Raw genomic sequence first — 22,311 nt, 5'->3', positions numbered from 1 at the left:
CGCGCACCGTGAGTGCTCGGTAAATGCACGGTGCGCGAACCCTATCACCGCCATTTTGTGGTTTCAGAAGAGAGTGAAAAATATAACTTAAAAATGTGGGAAGGGGTAGGGTAGAGTGTCCCTGACCCCTTAGGCCTTCTCAGGGGGTCCTTCAAGGACTCCTAAGGTTAAAAATAATGTTTCTTTTTTAAAAATAACCAAAAACATGATAGGTCAGCGCACGGGGAGTGCTCAGTGAGTACTCGGTTCGCGGACCTCGGTAAAAATTAATTAAAAAAATTAATTTAAAAATCATATTTGAGTGTTTACATGTTAGTTGACTCTAAAAAAATACGTTGTGTTCATTGTGTTTTTCCAATGCAGAGTCTGATGTTACAGAGATAGACTCTGTTCCCTTCATCAGTGAAATGTACACCATCTCTCCTATAGATGCCTTGCATGTTGTAACGCAAGCTGTTGTGGTATATACAACCCATTCCATAGTCTCTCATGTATGCAGAAACAGATTTATTTACATGTTTCCTTGCTTTCTCAATCTGCGGACAAAATTGATTGGACCAATTCCATTTTTGCCTTTGGCATATATTGGAATAGACAAAGGCAGTTTGAGGAAAAAGTGACATCAATTGTCCAAAGATGTCCTTCAATAGCATTTCCAGACCAACCCCAGTCAAAGTTCATAAGTCATTTCCACCACAGTGCACAATTATGAGGTCAGGGTGTGGGAGATGCATGAAGGATTTCACCAATGGTATCAATTGGTGACATCTCAATCCTCTCTGGCCAATCCATAAAATATCCACATTTGGTAAATCAAGGTTTAAAATTCCTCTGTTTGTTGCATACCTTTTAGACCAGAATACAAAGCTGTGTCCTACAAACCATACTGAAAGCATGTTCAAGGCAGATCTGGTTGTACTCAGATGAGGGCTGTAAATGAAATGGCAGTTGGAAAGCTTGCAGTTTAGAAAAAAATAGGAGGACATTCACTGCACTAGAAGCTTAAGAAACGATTGGTGCTTTCTGAAAATGCAAAAGAGCATATTAGGGTGCATAGTTTTGTTTTTTAAAAGAAGCAATTCTAATGGTTCAGAAAAGGTCATTGAAAGGAACATTGCACATGATTAGCTGTTATATTGAAAGCTCTAACAACCTTGCTGGATTCATTTGCAACATAGTATGATGAACTTTTAAACTCTCTTCTTCCTTAGGTGAGAGTTACCATTGTAACAGGTTGAATGAGCAGTAGGGGGATGGGTGAATATTATGTGAGTTTGAAAGTGTGGAAATGTAGAATCAATTGAAATGTTAGTTTAGTTTTGAAATAGTGTGGGAAGACATTTGATTGGTTATGAGCAGAAATAAGTGAGAAGAATGAGTGGGAAACTGTGCCATTTCTGTTTCCAGTGTCTGAGCTGCAGTTCAGGGATTCTGCTTAAGAAAATCTGGTGTGTGTTTCACACTGTTCTACATTTTAAAAAGTGATTTTAAAGGTGAGTAATATAGAGTGAGTGCTGTTTGCAGTATTGGGAAGCATAACAAGCATATTGGGCTTCATTACTGTTGTATTTTGAAAATGAGTCAGGTTTCTCAATTTATGTCACTAGTAAAATCCTTTACGCATTTCTCATAGCATTTCATATTCTTGTCTGTGTGCCAATTTTATTACTCTGCATGCATTTTCTGCTTGCACCCATGTCAAACATTGCGCAAGGGGCTTGTAAATATGCCTCTCTTTTTTGTATATTGTATCTCAATTCATGCCATTAGTAAAATCCTTTACGCATCTCTCACAGCATTTCATATTCTTGTCTGTGTGCCAATTTTATTACTCTGCATGCATTTTCTGCTTGCACCCATGTGAAACATTGCGCAAGGGGCTTGTGAATATGCCTCTCTTTTTTGTATATTGTATCTCAATTTATGCCATTAGTAAAATCCTTTACGCATCTCTCAAGGCATTTCATATTCTTGTCTGTGTGCCAATTTTATTACTCTGCATGCATTTTCTGCTTGTACCCATGTTAAACATTGTGCAAGGGGCTTGTAAATATGACTCTCTTTTTTGTATATTCTATCTCAATTTATGCCATTAGTAAAATCCTTTACGCATCTCTCAAGGCATTTCATATTCTTGTCTGTGTGCCAATTTTATTACTCTGCATGCCTTTTCTGGTTGCACCAATGTCAAACTTGCACAAGGGGCATGTAAATATGCCTCTCTTTTTTGTATATTGTATCTCAATTTATGCCATTAGTAAAATCCTTTACGCATCTCTCAAGGCATTTCATATTCTTGTCTGTGTGCCAATTTTATTACTCTGCATGCATTTTCTGCTTGCACCCATTTCAAACTTTGCGCAAGGGGCTTGTAAATATGCTTCTCTTTTGTATATTGTATCTAAATTTATACCAGTACTAAAATCCTTTACGCATCTCTCAAGGCATTTCATATTCTTGTCTGTGTGCCAATTTTATTACTCTGCATGCATTTTCTGCTTGCACCCATGTCAAACATTGTGCAAGGGGCTTGTAAATATGCCTCTCTTTTTTGTATATTGTATCTCAATTTATGCCATTAGTAAAATCCTTTATGCATCTCTCAAGGCATTTCATATTCTTGTCTGTGTGCCAATTTTATTACTCTGCATGCATTTTCTGCTTGCACCCATGTCAAACATTGTGCAAGGGGCTTGTTAATATGCCTCTCTTTTTTGTATATTGTATCTCAATGTATGCGATTAGTAAAATCCTTTACGCATCTCTCACAGCATTTCATATTCTTGACTGTGTGCCAATTTTATTACTCTGCATGCATTTTCTGCTTGCACCCATGTGAAACATTGTGCAAGGGGCTTGTAAATATGCCTCTCTTTTTTGTATATTCTATCTCAATTTATGCCATTAGTAAAATCCTTTACGCATCTCTCAAGATATTTCATATTCTTGCCTGTGTGCCAATTTTATTACTCTGCATGCATTTTCTGCTTGCGCCCATGTCAAACATTGTGCATGGGGCTTGTAAATATGCCTCTCTTTTTTGTATATTCTATCTCAATTTATGCCATTAGTAAAATCCTTTACGCATCTCTCATGGCATTTTATATTCTTGTCTGTGTGCCAATTTTATTACTCTGCATGCATTTTCTGCTTGTGCCCATGTGAAACATTGCGCAAGGGGCTTGTAAATATGACTCTCTTTTTTGTATATTCTATCTCAATTTATGCCATTAGTAAAATCCTTTACGCATCTCTCAAGGCATTTCATATTCTTGTCTGTGTGCCAATTTTATTACTCTGCATGCATTTTCTGGTTGCACCCATGTCAAACATTGCGCAAGGGCATGTAAATATGCCTCTCTTTTTTGTATCTTGTATCTCAATTTATGCCATTAGTAAAATCCTTTACGCATCTCTCAAGGCATTTCATATTCTTGTCTGTGTGCCAATTTTATTACTCTGCATGCATTTTCTGCTTGCCCCATGTCAAACATTGCGCAAGGGGCTTGTAAATATGCCTCTCTTTTAGTATATTGCATTTCACTTTATACCATTAGTAAAATCCTTTACGGATCTCTCACAGCATTTTATGTTCTTGTTTGTGTGGTAATTTTATTACTCTGCATGCATTTTCTGCTTGCACCCATGTCAAACATTGCGCAAGGGGCTTGTAAATATGCCTCTCTTCTTTGTATATTCTATCTCAATTTATGCCATTAGTAAGATCCATTACGCATCTTTTACTGCATTTTATATTCTTGTCTCTGTGGCAATTTTATTACTCTGCATGCATTTTCTGCTTGCACCCATGTCAAACATTGTGCAAGGGGCTTGTAAATATGCCTCTCTTTTTTGTGTATTCTATCTCAATTTATGCCATTAGTAAAATCCTTTTCGCATTTCTCAAGGCATTTCATATTCTTGTCTGTGTGGCAATTTTATTACACTACATGCATTTTCTGCTTGCACCCATGTCAAACATTGTGCAAGGGGCTTGTAATATGCCTCTCTTTTTTGTATATTCTATCTCAATTTATGCCATTAGTAAAATCCTTTACGCATCTCTCACAGCATTTCATATTCTTGTCTGTGTGCCAATTTTATTACTCTGCATGCATTTACTGCTTGCACCCATGTCAAACATTGGGCAAGGGGCTTGTAAATATGCCCCTCTTTATCTTATATTCCATCTCAATTGATGCCATTAGTGAAATCCTTTATGCATCTAGCACACCATTTCATATTGTTTTCTATGTGCTATTCCTATCCCTCTCCATATATTCACTGCTTGCACTCATGTTAAAGGTTGCACAAGGCGCTTGTAAAAAAGGAGCATATTTACAAGTCAAATTAAACTATTAGCTCTGTCTCTGTACCAGCTTTGAATCCAAGCATGCGAAACACTTTAAAAAGCACTCTACTCTGTAAGCTAAAAGATACAAATCGTGAGCACACACAGCATTATGGAAAAAGATGAAAATATAATTCCTTAATTCACATACACACTCAGTGTGTTCCTTGTCAAAAAACTTAAAGCCAGACATTTCAACCCAAAAACATTTAGAATGGTAAATCGTTTTAGACACAGAGAGTGAGAGGAGACACACACACAAACAGGCAGATGGTGTAGGCAGAGATTAAGATGACACACACATACAAACAGCGAGATGGTGGAAGGAGAGAGTGAGATGAGGCATGCAAAGAGGGAGATGGTGCAGGCAGAGAGTGATATGAGACACACAAAGAGAGATGTGAACTAGTGTTTATAGTGTTTAGTTAATGTAATTGCTATGTGCTATGTTAGTAGTTGTCTATAATATGTCATATTTTTCTTTTCAACAGATTGTAAATATCTACAAAGTCATAATAGATTATGACTATCAAGAACCGCAAACAAAGAGTTTATAACGCAAGTTTTATCAATCAAGAGGACTGAATTAGAAGATTTATCCAGAAGACAATCTTCAGAGAAAAGAAAAAATTCTCCTGGTAATGCACCTGTGCCTCCTGTTTTTTTGCAGGATAACTTGAATGGACTCTTGTGCAAAGGTTATTAGTTTCTGGCAACGAATGCATTGCATCATCAAATTCTTAAGTTCAGGTTGGATATTTGCAACCATTGATGCTTGCATTGGTGGTGCTGTTGCTTCTGAAGAAGTGCTGGGAGCAGAGCCCTGCTCCTCTGATGATCTTTTTATGACAGCTTTACTCCAATTGTTTGGGTGTATATTCCAGACATGGCATTCCATGCTTGAAAGTACTGTGTGACAGATTTTACATGTGACATAAGGCGCATTTACCTTTTTCTCTCTTTCTGTTTTTTTTTTTAATTTCCGTACTATGGACTCTCTCTGTGTTCTAGGGGTTTCAGGAACAAACTCTTCTGAAGATGAAGTAGAAGAATGAACTTTTTACATAAAACAATTGTTGCATCTGTGGTTCCTGTTTTTCTGCAAAATTACTTAATTGGACTGTTGTCCGAAGGCTACTAATTTATTGCAATGTATGCATTGCATCATAAAATTTTTCAGTTCTGGCTGAATGTTCGCCACCATTGAAGATGGCATTGGTGGTACTCCGGTTCTTGCTGTAGATGTACTAGGAGAAGAGTCCTGCTCCTGAGATCTTTGCACCACAGCTCTACTCCAAGTGCCCCATTTTAGCAGCGCTTTGCCTCCTTTAATTCGCCTTATGCCCCATGTTAATTCCGTAGCGCTTTGAATCCTCTAAACATGCTTTGTGCCTGCACCGCTGATCACGCGCTCGACTGCACGTTATCTTATTGCATTGTGGTTGGTTTTGCAGAGTGCTACACTGTTCGACTGCTGCTTTGCTTTTAGCGCGACACCACTGCTGCCTAGAATTAAAAGTCACCCATAGCGCTCCATTGTTTGAATTTGTTGCTGCCATTTTGTTTGTTGTGCCGTCCCAAACCGTCCCTCCCACGCTCCGCCCCCTCCACTCTCCATTTAGGACAGATGGACCTACGTGCAGCGTCCACGCGCAGCGGTCGCGCCGAAGGTGCGCCAAAGGTAAGCCCGTCTACGCCCGTCCGTGCCTGGACCGCACCCAGCACCAGACCCCCTGCCCCCCGCAAAGCGCACTCCTCCAGCATAACATATGACGCCACCAGCCTCCTAGCCCTTAACCCCGGACGCACACATCTATGCTGCGTAGCTGCCCCAGGACTCACCCATGGACCCTTCGCCTGCCACTACTGCAAATTTACCAGCATCAAGACCCACACCACACCCACTAACCCCAAACACAGCTCCGATTCTAACCACCTGAAGTGCATCCTGCTGAACACCCGTTCGGTCCACAGGCACGCCACCGAACTCTGTGATCTACTCGACACTACATCACAGGACGTCGCCTTCCTAACTGAAACATGGATGAACACATCATCAACACCCGATATCGCCATAGCCATCCCGGACAACTACAAAATTATCCGAAGAGACCGCACCAACCAAACAGGAGGAGGCATCGCCATCGTCCATAAGAACACCATCAAAATCACGACCAGCTCCAACGATAACCTCACAACCGCCGAACACCTTCACTTCCAGGTCCACAGCGACCCTAGAACCACACTCAGAGGCACCTTCATCTACAGGCCTCCAGGAACCCGTAAACAATTCAGCGAAGACATCACTGACTTCATCAGTCCACATGCCCTCACCTCTGAGAACTACATTCTATTAGGAGACCTCAACTTCCACCTGGACAAGAAAAACGACAGCAACACCACCACCCTTCTCGACAACCTGGCCAATCTAGGCCTCAAACAACTTGTTGACACCCCCACCCATGTAGCCGGACATACGCTGGACCCAATCTTCACCTCCAGCAAACACATCTCCTTCGATCGCACCACAGCTCTCCACTGGACAGACCACAGTTGTGTTCACTTCAGCTACAAAACCACCTCGACCCACAACCCCCCACAACCTATCCCTCGAAGAAAATGGAACAAAATCACCACCGACCAACTCCTCACTTCGCTCAACCAAAACCCACCCGCCCCTCATCAGACCCAAACCAAGCTGCCATCAAATTCAAACAATGGATCACTCACAGCGCTGACGAATTAGCACCCTTGAAAAGCCATCACACCAAACAAGACAACAAAAAGGCCCCCTGGTTCAACGACGACCTTAAGAAATCCAAAAAATTATGCCGCACTCTCGAGAAAACATGGAGAAAAAACCCGACCACCGACAACATGTCCACCTTCAAGGCAGCCACCCGTAAACACCACCAGCTGATCTGAGCCACCAAGAAATCAGCACTCAAGAATCGACTCGACAACAATGCCCATAACAGCAAGGAACTATTCAACATCGTCAAAGAATTCACCAACCCCACCGCTGCCTCAAACGACATCACTCCCTGCCAAAACCTCTGCGATTCGTTATTCTCCTTCTTCTACAACAAAATTGCCGACATACATAACAGCTTCGAAAACAGTTCCAACGAACAATCCTCTCCACCCCCCTCAGAACCTAAACCGCCCTCAAACAACCTCAGCGCATGGAACACAATCACCACTGAAGACACCATCCACCTTATGAATTCCATCCACTCTGGCTCGCCAACCGACCCATGTCCCCACCACATCTTCAACAAAGCAGACTCCATCATCGCACCCCATCTCCGTGATGTCATCAATTGCTCCTTCATCTCTGCTACCTTCCCCGAAAGCTGGAAACATGCCGAAGTCAGCCCCCTCCTGAAGAAACCCACAGCAGACCCCTCCGAACTTAAAAACTACCGCCCCATATCCCTCCTCCCATTCCCGGCCAAAGTCATAGAGAAAGCCGTCAACAGCCAACTCGCCGCCTTCCTCGAATCCAACAACTCCCTCAATCCCTCACAGTCCGGCTTTCGAGCCAAACACAGCACTGAAACCGCCCTCATCGCAGCAACAGACGACATCCGAACACTACTGGACAACGGAGAAACAGTGGCCCCCATTCTACTCGACCTCTCCGCCGCCTTCGACACTGTTTGTCACAGCACACTCATAAAACGCCTCAGCAACGTCGGCATAAAAGGAAAAGCCTTGGACTGGATCATCTCGTTCCTAGCCGGGAGAACGCAGAGAGTCCGACTTCCCCCCTTCAAATCAGAAGCCACGAAGTCATCTGCGGTGTACCACAAGGATCATCACTCAGTCCCACCCTCTTCAACGTTTACATGAGCCCACTCGCCTCCATCACGCGTCAACACAACCTAAACATCATCTCCTACGCTGACGACACCCAACTGATCCTTTCTCTCACCAAAGACCCCAACACCGCCAAAACCAATCTTCATGAAGGCATGAAAGAAGTAGCCGTATGGATGAAAGACAGCCGCCTTAAACTTAACTCAGACAAAACGGAAGTGCTCATCCTGGGATCATCCCCCTCTGCCTGGGACGACTCATGCTGGCCTTCGGATCTGGGGCAAGCACCCATACCCACGGACTATGCACGTAACCTTGGCTTCATCCTAGACTCTTCACTCTCGATGACCAATTAAGTCAACGCGTCTCGTCCTCCTGCTTCAACGTACTTCGTATGCTCAAAAAAAATCTTCCGCTGGATCCCCGCCGAGACAAGAAAGACTGTCACCCACGCACTGGTTACGAGTCGACTAGACTACGGAAACACCCTCTACGCCGGAATTACAGCCAAATTACAGAAAAAACTCCAACGCATCCAAAACGCATCAGCAAGACTCATTTTGGACATCCCTCGCCAAGATCACATCACCGGCCACCTGAAAGACCTCCACTGGCTTCCCGTCTTCTCACCCACGCACACAAGGCCCTCTACAAACTAGGGACCGAATGCCTCAACACTCGACTATCCTTCTACACACCCACTCGCCAACTAAGATCATCCAATCAAGGCCTCGCCGCAGTTCCACGTATCCAAAGATCCACCATGGGAGGTAGATCCTTCTCCTACTTGGTGGCCAAGACCTGGAACTCACTCCCCACTCACCTCCGCCTTACACAGAACCACATCTCCTTCAGAAAGGAACTTAAAACCTGGCTATTCGATAAATAATGAACCCCCTCCCCAAGCGCCTTGAGACCCTCTGGGTGAGTAGTGCGCTATATAAATTCTTGAACTTGAACTTGAACTTGAACATAAAACTTTCGGGGGTAAGAGCTCGAAGCTTTTACGGTGCGTGGACGGAACTCTTACGTTGCGTGCACGTGCGACATACCCTCGCGAGATTTGGTACTACTTCAAAAGTAATATACTGTTGTTAAAAGTTTAAAAAAAACATTTTCTACATTAAAGCAGATTTTGTCTACTTTTAAAATGTACGTTAAAAACGTAGATATTATGTTTTAGAAATTTAAAAAATTTGTCGGGTTAAAGCTCAGAGCGTTTACGGTGCGCGGACCCTGTAATCATATAAAAAAAACTTGAAAATTGAAATGATATATATATTATATTAAATATATATATTCACTGAAAAAACCATAGGTTTCAAGCCTTACATAGTTAGGTATTAGCATTTTAAAAACCTTGCAAATTCACTGAAAAAACCATAGGTTTCAGGTCATATATAGTTAGGAATTAGAATTTAAAAAACCATTGAAATTGCTCCTATATAGTTAGTTGTACTAACTATATTTCGCGCACCCTCAATCCACTGCTGATGATGTCACATATTATATCATTCATGACATGGTCAGTGACATCACTGATGACATCACTGATGACATCTCAAATGACTTTACTGATGACATCACTGATGACATCTCAATTGACATCACTGATCACGTCACTAATGATATCATTCATGTGATAATACGATGCACCTCTTCACACTCTAATATAACCTTTGTTACACCCAGTGTTAAACACAGACTACCATTCTTGAAACCATTGACACACCAATTCCAGTTACTACATACGCACACACTGATTGCTAGGTCTATACACACATCCAATCATTTACCCATTGAATCACTCATACATACAGTCACTCATCAATACAACACTATCATCTGCACTCAAACACCTATACAGACACTCACACTCTGCCACTCATCCATGGAGTTACTCACACTTCTAGTCAGTCATGAAAAGAATCAATCACACTTTCATTTCCTCAACTATACAGTTATACACACAACACCTTACTTATTCAAACATATACTAACAAAAACTTACTTTGTTAAACAATTACTGATACAAGTACACAATGATCCATACAGCCACTCGCACAATCAGTGGCTCCTATGTATAATCATTTATATATGCCTGCTACCCACACACACACACTCAGTCTCCCATACAAATACTCGGGCAACCAATCAATAACACATATAGCCACTCATATAGCTACTGATCAACACATGCAGTAGCTTACACAACAGACATACTGATGCACACATTCAGACAGTTCAGTCACTAACCCATGCATTCAGTAAGACACATTTAATCACTCACTCATACATTCAGTCATGCACCTACTAAATCTTTCATCCAGATACTTCTACATCCACTCATTCTTCAATATGTAAAACATATTTAAACTTTACAGAAACCACAATCACTGGATGATGTCATCAGTGATGTCATTTGAGATGTCATCAGTGATGTCATCAGTGATGTCACTGACCATGTCATGAATGATGTAATATGTGACATCATCAGCAGTGGATTGCGGGTGCGCGAAATATAGTTAGTACAACTAACTATATGGGAGCAATTTCAATGTTTTTTTAAATGCTAATTCCTAACTATATATGACCTGAAACCTATGTTTTTTTCAGTGAATATATATATATATATATATATATATATCTATATATATATATATATATATATATATATATATATATATATATATATATATTATTTGTTTCCCACTAGAGAAATCCAGCGAAAGAGGATGCCACACGAGTCCACAAGGTTGATTTCAGCAGGTGAAGTTTATTCCTGGCAGCTAGGACGACGCATTACGACCACGTCCGTGGTCTTGGTCACATGACCTCCATATCCACAGTTCAACTATTTAAAGGTACAGTGTAATTGTCTATCATAGACATAGTAAAAATAAAATAAAACATATTTTTTGTCACATTTCAAACAAATGAATAAGTGCAATAATACATAAGGTGCATGAGTAAAATACATTACTGCAGGTTGTACAGAAGTTTTATGGCAATTACTGGTTACATAAAATGTCAAGAGTACATTTGTAAATAATTCCAACATGGTTCACCAGTGACATAATAGTATACTGTCAATCACTATATGCATACATTTCAAAAATAATGATAATTCTGTGCGCTTAAGTGCCCTAGACAACCTGAAAGGTGTGGAGGTGCCTGGTTAGCTGACGATGATCCTACACAGTGCCAGTATAGTACCTAGGTGCGCTATATACAAGAAGTGGCTCAGAGTTTGAACAATTCCATGTACTCCAGTGCTCATATCTCTATTGTGGACGTGATTCTCGGGATTTGCTGCACAACACCCTCCTGTAAGAGGAAAATACTGCAGTTAGTGCACATGAAATAACATACATGTGAGAGCAGGAAATGCAAAATAGGTGTGCATAGTATCATAACTTCACTTGGATGGTCATTGAATAAAACAGTATATGCCACTGGGGGTCCTAACAGTTGTAAAACCAAGTCACAGGGCCTGCAGTAGTGACGTTTATAAACAGGGGTGGATGTGTGGTGGTGAAGGGTAGGGGGAGGGGGGAAGTGAGCGCATCTACAAAGCACGATTCAGTTACATAACATTGGTATTTGCATTATTACAAGTGACTATATAGTTCCTTATCCTGATTCAGGCCATACCGAAATTTTGTACCAGCCAGGAGGATAAATCGTGACTCTCGTTTGCGGAGCGAGGCAATGCGATTGCCTCCTCTGGGGTTGGGGCTGACCGTGTCCAGTCTAAAAAATCTGGCTTTGGTCCAGTCTGCCTCATGTTCCCTCGAAAAAGTGCCTGGCTGTGCTATAGCTGTGGTCTCTGTTTGTGATGGCGCACCAGTGCTCTAGAATGCGCTTTTTGACTGCAAAGGTGGTTGACCCTATGTACCAAAGGCCACATGGGCAGACAATGGCGTATACAACAAACTCTGTATTACAGTTAATCAGTTGTGGTATCCTCCATTTGGTTTTAGTCCTCTCAAGGATGGTCTCAGTGACATGCCTGCTATATTCACAGGCTTTACAGTTTCTGCATTTGTGGAACCCTTTGGTTTGCTGTAACCAATTATTTTTGTTGGTATGGAGGTGACTTTGTACCAACATGTCCCTGAGTGATGTATTTCTCTTGAATGTGATGGATGGTGTAACTCCTACCACATTACGCAAAATGGGGTCTTGTTTAAGGATATCACATCTATTTTTGAGGATGTTCCGGATCTGGTTTGACTGACTACAGATTTTGGTGATAAATCTGGTGGGTTGTTTTGCCTTGGCCTGTTGTTTCCTACTCTTAGTTCTGCTCTCCTCAAGGATCTCCTCTCTACATTTGGTTTCTACTTTGGCTTCTGATTGGTGTAGAGCCTTTTTTGAGTATCCTCCGTCTTTAAACCTTTGTTTCATTTCCTGTTTAGTTTGTGTAAATGATTCTTCAGAGATACAATTTCGTTTGGCTCTGAGAAATTCACTATACGGAATACCCCATCTGAAACTTGGAGGGTGTGCACTGGTGGAGTGAAGGATGGAGTTCTTTGCCATTTTTTTGAGGAAAAGATTGGTACTTATTCTCCCTTTTTCAACAGCGAGTCTCAAATCTAGAAAATCAACAGATATTTGGCTGTAGTGTCTACTGAATCTCAGGTTAACATCATTACAATTCAAACAGTCAATGAACACATTGAAGTCACTTTCAGATCCTTTCCACACAAAGAAAACATCATCTATGTATCTTAGCCACTTGGAAACATTACAAGCCCACTTTTCATTTTTTCATTCCAGAGCACCTGCTTCTCCTACCAGCCTACCAAGAGGTTGGCGTAGCTGGGTGCAAAGCAAGTGCCCATGGAAGTGCCCTGCAGTTGTTTAAAGTGCACATTTTCGAACATAAATACATTTTCTCTGAGACACATAGATATTATTTCAAGCAGCATGTTGATATGTTGTAAGTATTCAACTTTACGGTTTCTAAGAAAGAACTGAGAGGCTTTCAGACCATCTGCATGTCGTATGCTTGTGTAGAGTGCCTCTACGTCTAGACATACCAGCCAATCCCCGTTGCCCATTTTGATGTCTTTAATCTTGTACAAAAAATCTGTTGTGTCACGTAAGTAGGATTTCAGGTCTTTCACATAAGGGAACAAAAAGTGGTCTACATATGTGCTAGTATTTTTAATCAAGCTGTTCTTTGAGGATACTGTGGGTCACCCGGGTGGATTGGTGTCACTTTTGTGGACCTTCGGTAGAAGGTATAGGGTGGGTGTGGTTGGCATAACGTTAGTGAGGAATTGTTTCTCATCCAAGCTGAGGAGACGTTGCTCATGCCATTTGGCCAATAGCTCATGAGATTGTTTTTTTAAGGTGACAAGGTATTTCCTGACTACTCTGTCGTAACATGTCTTGTCATTAAGTTGGCAGTATGCCTCCTTGACGCACATCTCTTGCGTCAATATCAGGATATTCCCCCCTTTGTCTGAAGGTTTTATAACTATGTTGCGGTCTTTCTGGAGTTTATTAACTGCTTCCCACTGTTCCTTCGAAAGGTTACTTTTGCTGTTATTTTTCCCTAGGAGTGTAAGCAGCACACGGGCAACTAGATCGCTGAATATGTCTATATTGTCTCTGGGTAATACTGGTACGTTCTTGGATTTGCCTCTGAAGTCAGTGAGTGGTGCTTTGTCAGTCTCTACCCTTAGGAGGGTTGATATGTCAGTTGTGTGTGTGGGATTGAAGGGGTCTAGAGCGATGTTGAAGATTGTGAGAGGTGTTTGCTGGGCTTGGTCGGTCATACTTTGTAGTGATGAGACGTCCCTGATAGCTATGCTATCATCCTCATCATTCATGCGATTAGTGTGTGTCCCTGTGTTTCCTTCCCTAGATGCATGTAATTTGCACAATGTAAGTTTGCGTTCAAACTTGTAGAGATCGACTTTCACTTGTGCATAATCTAGGCTTTTGTCGGGACAGAAGGATAAACCTAATTCCAATACACTTTTTTCTACATCAGACAAAACTCTGTTACTCAGATTAATTACCGTTAGTTTTTGAATGCCGTTCTCCATTATTGGTTTCTGGCTTTTTGGCATCTGGTTCCCATGCCAGTGGATCTTGTGTTGGCAGCGCCTGGTGTTTCTTTTCCGGGTCTGTCTGCGCTTTCTTGCCTTTTCCCTTTGGGCCGGCCTCTGGTCGAATGTTCTTTCTCTTTCTGTATTAGGAGGTGTTCCTGGGAAAAAGACTGTTGTTCAAGACTGCCCGATGCTGTGCTGTCCACTGAGTTTTGGTCCAAACTCATGTCTGTGAGGGACTCATTTTTGCTCAGTTCCAGCGTTTCCAGAGCTTTGTCTTTCTTTAGCTCCATTCTCACTTTGATATATTTTTTGGCAAAAGTTAATATGCGTCCGGCAGCATAGTCCCTCTAGACGCGCAGGAATTTCCACTGCTTTCTGGCCACCACATCCTTTTCATTTTGTCCTCCACGGACTTGATTTTTTTGCCAAGTTCTTGCTGTTCCTTTTCTTTTTTAAGGTCATCCAGGACCTCCTGTATCTGTGCAAGCAGCGATTTCTGTTCCTCCCACGCATTAGCAATTAGTATTTCCATCATGCGCCTTGAACACGCAGTAGTGTTTTCTACCCAGTCTTGCAGCACTTTCGGTTTTGGTTTTGCTAACGTGGGGGTGATGAAGATGCATAGCTCCCTTGGGATCCGGTTGACCTCTAAATAATTTTGTAGGGAGGTTGCCTTCCACCACCTACTAATTTCTCGGAGCCGCAAGCGTTTCCGATTATTTTCTTTCTGGCGTAAGCTAATGTGGTCACTGTAATCTCCGTGTTCCCCGATGGTTGGGGATCTCGTTGTGTCCTTCTAAATATTGCCTTTGCTGATGCCTCACGTCCTCTGAAGTACTCATCTGCCATGATTTCTTCAGATTCGTTATTATTGTTTGTTCAGTGCTTGATGAGCACTTGGTGCTGCCACAATCAACCTCACGTTTAGAGCCACCTGGCTCACGTGCACTCTGAATGGCTACACAGTTGGTAGGCGTTTTGGAATGGGACAGGTCAGGAGGAAGCACTGATGTGTTTCACACCACTTCCCACGATATATATATATATATATATATATATATATATATATATATATATATATATATATATATATATATATATATATATATATATATATATATATATATATATATATATATATATATATATATAAATCTCTTTCCGGTTGGTCCACAAGGTCGATCTACAAACCTTTGTATACGGCTGTAATTGAAAAGAATATCCGGGAGTGCATGAAGATTCAACTCCCCTAAGGTGGAAACTGGTATTTAAATATATATATATGTCTAGTTCCTCTTCCATCCAAGAAGGAGTCTGCCCTCGAGGCGTACGTTGCCATTACCTTTATTGTTTAAATTCAAGGCAACTGCATAGGAACACATGTCAGCCGTCTTGTGCAGCCTTTGCACAAGGTTGCACAAGACTTTGCCTGTTTAGTGCAATTTAATTAGCAGTGCACGTGATTTCAATTTGAATGCCATGGTGGAAATACTTCAACTCTCCGCACTTCATTATGTTAGAAAACAGTCTCGGACCAGTGTCCCTTTAAATCATTTTAGGCTCTGTTGCCTGTTGTGCGTGAGCATTTCATTATTCAGTGCAAAATACCACTGTGTATTTAAAATCCAGGCTTTCATGGCAAATTGCTGTCGATGTAAAATTACATTAAAAACAAATCAGTCTCTTGTGACATGATTATTTCTCCTTGCACCTCACCGTAAGGCAACTGCCTTGTCTGGCCCCAGCTCCATGGGCACTTCTGTCATCAGGTGATCATTTCTCATCCTTCTGTCACTGTGTCCTCTGTCATCAGGTGATAGTGTTCACATCCATCCGTCACTGTGCCCATGGGGGCCCTCTCGTTTCACACGTTGTGACCCAAGCTATTTGCGGTTCTATATATGTATATGCTGAAAAACAAATGTTACACCAGTTATAGTTAGGAAAAGTTTATTTAGGTTTTGTATACAAACTCAAATTAAACTTCGCAAACTTTAGAAATGCTACAGTTATAGTTGTCTTGACCCTGTTTCCATGCAGGTCGCTCCCCACAGCTCCACCGGTCTGTGCCCATGTCCTGAGCCCAGTTGCTGCTGAAAGTTCGAGGCCTGCCTCCACCCACAGGCTACCACCTGTGCCTCATCCCTGGTGGTCAGTGGTAGGCCCTAGATTTGCTTACTTGCTTTTGTGCCTGTTTTTACTGTTGTTGCCTGTTATTGTTATTGCTTATCTGTGCTCATTTTTCTCCTCCTTTTCATTCCCCATGCTTGTTGTGGGCGTTGCTTTTATTGTTATTGTTTACTTGTGCTCGGTTTTTTTCTCCTCCGTTCATACCCGCTCACCCACGTCGCCAGACTGCACAACCTGAACATCATCTCTTACGCCGACAACACACAAAGGATCCTCTCGCTCACCAAGGACCCTCTCAATGCCAAAACCAACCTCCACGAAGGAATGAAAGCCGTCGCCGAATGGATGAAGCACAGCCGCCTGAAGCTGAACTCAGAAAAGACTGAGGTCCTCATCCTCGGCTCCACCCCTTCTGCCTGGGACGACTCCTGGTGGCCAACCGCCCTGGGAGCAGCACCAACACCCACCGACCACGCACGCAACCTGGGATTCATCGTCGACTCAACACTCTCCATAACCAAGCAAGTCAACGCCATCTCATCCTCCTGTTTCAACACCCACTGCATGCTCCAGAAGATCTACGGGTGGATCCTCACCGACACTAGAAGAACGGTCTCCCAGGCCCTTGTCAGCAGCAGACTGGACTACGGAAACGCCCTCTACGCGGGAGCCCCGGCCAAACTGCTGAAACTACTGAAACGCATACAGAACGCCTCTGCACGCCTGATCCTCAACCTCCCTCGCCACAGTCACATCACATCCCACCTGAGAGACCTGCACTGGCTTCCAGTCAACAAGAGAATCACCTTCAAGCTCCTCTCCCACGCATACAAAGCACTCCACAACACTGGAACAGCTTACCTCAACAAACGACTAACCTTCAACACCCCGAACCGTCTGCTCCGCTCCGCCGACCTCACCACCGTCCCCCGCGTCCGGAGAGAGAGCACCGGTGGCAGATCATTTTCCTACCTCGCCGCCAAGTCCTGGAACACCCTCCCTATCCTCCTACGGCAGACCGAGACCTACTTACCTTCAGGAGGCTACTCAAGAACTGGCTGTTCGAGCAGCAGCAGCCCCCCTCCCCAGCGCCTTGAGACCCTCACGGATAAGTAGCGCTCTTTAGAAATGCCTTGATTGATTGATTGATTATTTTTATGATTTATGCACCATGTAGTCACTCATTTCTATCTTATTTGCGCCAAACACACCTTAAACTACAAAAGCATAACACATTCATAACTTATAGTTATCTTTTATAATGATCATTTACGCACTGCTTTCATATTACTGTGTCTTATTTGTAACTCACATTTATACTTATACACCAGCTTCCAATTAATATCCCATGTGCACTTCCACACAGTCTTGTCTTATTAGCCAGTGTACCAGCTTTCAATTAATATCACTTGTGCACTTCCGTACACAGTCTTGTCTTATTAGCCAGTACACAACCGCGGCCCGTAGTGGGAGTACCGGCCGGGCGGTGACGTGGGGAGGGGGAGGGGCAGGGTGGGGGGGTTGTAATGTATGGATTATGGACTTTAACAGGTAAGTAAATGTAAAAATAAATAAAACGATATTCGTTGCGCGCACCGCATCGCATTTTGTGATGCAGTGCAAGCAACGAAAAACGGAAGGCGCCCTGCAAATGATCACTCATTGAGCGTGAGTTGTGGACTTCGCTGGGTGTGTGCCCACTATGCCCTGGAGGGACCACAAACAGTGTCCCAAGGTGGGGAAACCTCCAGACCAGCTTGCAACGTCCACACGCCACCTGAGGCTGACGACACCAGCGAAGGAGCAGAGCAAGCCGCGCGGCTGTCACGTGGCGTCACAGAGGCCTGCAGAAATCGCGATGGAACTGAGGTGAGCCGCGCAGCTGCCACAAGGCATCACAGAGCCGGCGCAGGAGGGGAGAACGGTCAGGAGGGACACACAGACACCACCCAGGAGCACTGTCACTATGGTGGACGAAGACGCGCCTACGACAACCATCAACATCCCGTTTCAACACGCCGCAACAGGGGTGCTACCGCCGTTCAGCGAAGCGGAAGACCCGTCCACAGCCTCCCCAAGGTGGAAGATATGGCTTGAAAGACTGGAAAATTACTTTGTAGTCACAAGAGAGACAGACAAAGCAGTGAAACTGTCGCTTTTGCTACACTATGCTGGCGATGAAATATTCAGACTGTTCAAACACCTGCCCAATACGGGGGCAGCGGATGATTATGACGCAGCGATCGCTGCTCTAAACGGCCACTTTGACCCCCAACTGAATATAGACTTCGAAGTCTTCAAATTGGGACAAGCACGTCAGAGGGAAGGTGAGACGATGGACCAATTCCATGCCCGCGTCAGGGAGCTAGCTAGCTCCACCGACGAAGATCAACCAAAAGCCATAAGAAGGCAGATCATTCAAGGATGTCGAGACAAAGCGCTGAGAGGGTCGATTCTGCGCAAACAAGTATTATCGCTGGAAGACATCTTAATTCTCGCCAGATCTCACGAACTCTCAAGCGTCAGAGCCACCGCCATGGAACAAGCATTACACAAGCCACAGGTCAAGACAGAAACCATCAAAGTGGAACGGGCAGATGCAGTGCGGTCTCAACCACGTGGACCACCACAAAAAGAATATCGGAGGGATCCGCCCCGAGCATGGTGTGGATATTGTGGGCATGAGCCCCACGCGGCCAAGGACTGCCTGGCCCAAGGAAAGACATGCGCAAACTGTGGAATCCCAAACCATTTCGCATCGGTGTGCCGCAAAAAAAAAACACGTCAAAGACATTCAGGAAGTCACGGACGCCCACAAAAGCCGTCCGTCAACTGTTGTTGAATGACCCACCGCCAGCAAGGGCAGAAAAACACCTACCCACGGTGTACGACGACTCGGAGTCGGAGGATGAGGAGGCCTACATCGTCTTGTTCGCACAAGAGCTTAAACAACGATGACGGCCACAGCCAACGTGCATCGTGCAGATGGCGGGAAATGAGGTCAAGGCCATAATCGATACCGGCGCCACCATCAATGTGATGGGCCTGCAACAATTCAACAAGCTACGCCCACGGCCTGAGGTAATGCCGTCCAAGACAACGATATTTGCCTACGGAGCGGACACACCACTACCCCTCAAAGGAAAAATTACAATACCCATCCAGGCCGATGAGTCACAGGTAATGGCAACGGTTCACATCATCAACCGAGAGGCCGACACTCTGATAAGTAGTCACACAGCAGAAGATTTGAAACTTATAGCTTTTGCAAATCGTATCAGAGCGCATCAAGTAGATGAACTGTTGGGACGATTCCCCGAACTATTCAGAGGCCTGGGCTGCATTAAATGTGAGCCCATCAATCTACATATCGATAGATCGGTCACTCCCACCGCCTTGCGCCACCGTCGGATACCTTTTCACCTACGCCCACTGGTGGAGAAGGAACTTGAAAAACTAGAAACCCTGGGCGTCATAGAGGAGGTCACGAGGCCCACCCCATGGGTATCGCCAATGGTCATTGTAGAGAAGCCCAAGCAACCTGGCGAAATCCGCCTGTGCATCGACATGCGGCTACCAAACACCTCAATCCGAAGGGAGAGGCATCTGAACCCTACCATGGATGACATCGTCACTGATGTAAACGGGTCGAAGTGGTTTTCAAAGATAGACCTAAACGCCGGATACCATCAGTTGCCCCTAGCGGAGGAAAGTCGATTGCTCACCACCTTTAGCACCCACCTTGGGCTCCGACGCTACAAACGGTTGAACTTCGGCATCTCATCAGCGGCGGAGGTGTTCCAGAACACCATCCGGGAACTCCTCTCTGGACTGCCGGGAGTCATAAATGTCAGCGATGACATCCTGATACACTCCGCCAACGCGTCAGAACACCACAAGCACCTGTGGGATGTCCTAAAGAGACTGAGCACCCACGGAGCGACACTCCACAAAGAGAAATGTCAGTTCTTTCAGCCCTCCATAGAATTCTTTGGTTATGTCTTTAACCAGGAGGGCATCCAGATTGATCCGAGGAAGTCTAAGGCCATCAAAGACGCTCTAGCGCCGAAGTCCCCGACGGAAGTGAGAAGTTTCCTCGGTATGGCCACTTACTGTGGCCGGTTCATACCGGGCCTGGCCACCCGGAGTGAGCCGCTACGAGCGCTGACCAAGACAGATGCCACATGGTAGTGGTGCTCGAGAGAAGATGAAGCATTCCAGGGAATCAAGGATGCACTCCTGGAGAAGGCCACCCTCTCCTACTTCGACCCCACGAAACGTACGGAGGTGATCGTTGATGCCAGCCCGGTGGGCCTCGGTGCCGTCCTGACCCAAGAACATGAACCCGGCCAGTGGACTGCATTAGATTTTGCCAGTAAGGCTTTAACTCCGACTGAGACCAGGTATGCCCAGATCGAGAGGGAGGCTCTCGCTATTAAGTGGGCCTGCAGCCACTTCCACCTATACCTACAAGGCCATCCGTTTGTGATGGTCACTGACCACCAACCACTAGTGTCCCTCTTCAAGGGAACTGCCCCACACCCGCCACCTCGCATTGAACGATGGGTGATCCAACTACAATCGTACGAGATGGAAGTCACCTACCGCCCAGGGGCCAAAAATCCCGCGGATTATTTGGCGCGCCATCCCTTATAACAGGAACCTGAACCAGCGGACGACGACTGTGAGGAATACGCTCAGTGGGTGGCCCTCACCTCATGCCCGAACAGCATGACAATGGAAGACATAAAGGAAGCAGCGGTCACTGACAATGTCTACCTGAGATCGCTTCAGGCAGTCCAAGATGGTTTGTGGGCTGATTACCTACGCCCACCCACTTCTTGGGCCGCGGAAGATAAAGAATCACTCACAAAAATGTGGCGAATACGGCACGAGCGGAGTGTTACTAAGAGGGTCACGGCTGGTAATACCCCAAAGCCTGAGACACCGGGCGGTACAACTCGCCCATGGAGGGCACCAAGGCATGACAAAGATGAAGGCGCGCATGAGGGAGAAAGTATGGTTCCCGGATCTGGAGAGCAGGGTGGAGGAATATGTGAGAAACTGCATGGCCTGCCAATTGACAAGCGACCCTGAGAGACCTGTGCCAATAATTACGGAAGAAGCCTGCACATCTCCCTGGACCAAGGTTAGCATAGATTTTGGAAGCTTCCCAGGAGAAGGACATACACTAGTAGCCATTGAATCCTACTCCAAGTACCCGTTAGTGGAGAGGGTTGTCTCCACTGCGTTCACACACGTAGGGCCAGCACTGGAAAAGATAATCTCCATGTTCGGATACCCATCGGAGATACGGAGTGACAACGGGCCGCCTTGCCAAGGGGCTGAATTTGTCACGTTCCTCAAGACAAGAGGAATTCAACACCGTCGTATCACACCTCAGTGGCCCCAGGCAAACGGGGACGTGGAGAGGTTTATGCGGACCCTTAATAAAGTATTCCGGATAGCATTGGTGGACAAGCCGATCCCGAACAAAGACTGCACGAATTCTTGCGGTAGTATCGGGGCACCCCCCACTGCGCCACACAAAGGAGCCCTTGGACCCTCATGTTCCAAGGACCACGGAGAGACCTCCTCCCCACTGCCGCGGGCTGGACACCACCCCCGGCCGACACAGAAGAAACCCAGGCACGGAGACGACAAGGAAATCAACGTATCAGCATGCACAGGAGAGCCACTCCAAGAAACTTAAGCCCGGGTACCCGAGTGATCATCCGGAACAGACGCCCCGGGGGGAAGTTCCAAACCCGCTATGAACCGGGCACTTGGACAGTAACATCGACAAAAGGCACCATGGTCATGGCCCAAAAAGGAGAAGAGGAAGTATCACGCAACACCTCTTGGTTCAAGGCCCTCCAGCCAGAGTCCAGACAACGATCAGAGACAGCGGAAGGGGACAGCCAGTCAAACGGGACA

This window comes from Lissotriton vulgaris, chromosome 3_1, assembly GCF_964263255.1.
Source record: "Lissotriton vulgaris chromosome 3_1, aLisVul1.2, whole genome shotgun sequence".
Classification (NCBI taxonomy): domain Eukaryota; kingdom Metazoa; phylum Chordata; class Amphibia; order Caudata; family Salamandridae; genus Lissotriton; species Lissotriton vulgaris.
The sequence above is the reverse complement of the archived record's forward strand: the minus strand, read 5'-3'. Positions refer to the sequence as shown.